General features: G+C 46.9%; 1 protein-coding gene and 1 pseudogene across 1 annotated transcript in view; both read right to left on the reverse strand.

The window, feature by feature from the left end:
* Window positions 1-651, reverse strand: part of LOC108241303 — a 22,841-nt pseudogene that overhangs the window by 9,737 nt on the left and 12,453 nt on the right.
* The window catches only part of LOC108229304 (cytochrome P450 2K4-like), a 21,662-nt gene that overhangs the window by 1,002 nt on the left and 20,009 nt on the right, over window positions 1-651 (reverse strand). The window lies entirely within an intron of this gene.

The raw sequence follows: 651 nt of genomic DNA on the forward strand, positions 1-651 counted from the left end.
GCTGGAGTGAAGAAGGTGGAGGAGCAGCAGAGCAACAAAGACCCCAAACAGAGAGACTGAAGTGGGGGACTGAAAAATATCCTCCAACATGATCCTCCTGGACACAAGACTTCACCTGTTCAGGTGTTTTAGTTTTACTTTACAATCTTCTCACAGTCGACAGCCTAACAGCCTGTTCAGATTCAGAATGTCCTGTTCCGAGTCCGAACAGGAAAAACAGCATGCTGTTCGGCTCGATCCCGGTATCGATTTTATCGATACCAAAGTAGCCACCTGTGCGGATCGATACTAGCATAATGGGATCGTTGCCGGCGTGTGTTTTCTCTGCATCCTCTTGTTATTTTTGCTGACTTTTGTGAAAACCCTCTGACTACCTGTGTTTTCTCCAGAAACCTACCTCGCTGGAGTCCCTTGTGCTCCTGGCTGCTCACCTTATGTGGATTCCTTCCCTGTGTGATCCTCTGGAAACTTACAGCAGTAAAATTATAACTCTCAGACCTTCTACCCCCACGGCAGTGATGGCCAAATGAAGCCTCGTGAAGAAATTAAGCTTTCCAGCCCATTGCTTTGCTCAAAGGTTCATTACTTGGTGCTTCATTCGTTGCTCACTAGTGACATCTGCTGTTGAACTGAAACTGTGACAGCCTTGTT

The sequence above is a fragment of the Kryptolebias marmoratus genome, linkage group LG12 (genome assembly GCF_001649575.2).
Source record: "Kryptolebias marmoratus isolate JLee-2015 linkage group LG12, ASM164957v2, whole genome shotgun sequence".
Taxonomy (NCBI): Eukaryota; Metazoa; Chordata; class Actinopteri; order Cyprinodontiformes; family Rivulidae; genus Kryptolebias; species Kryptolebias marmoratus.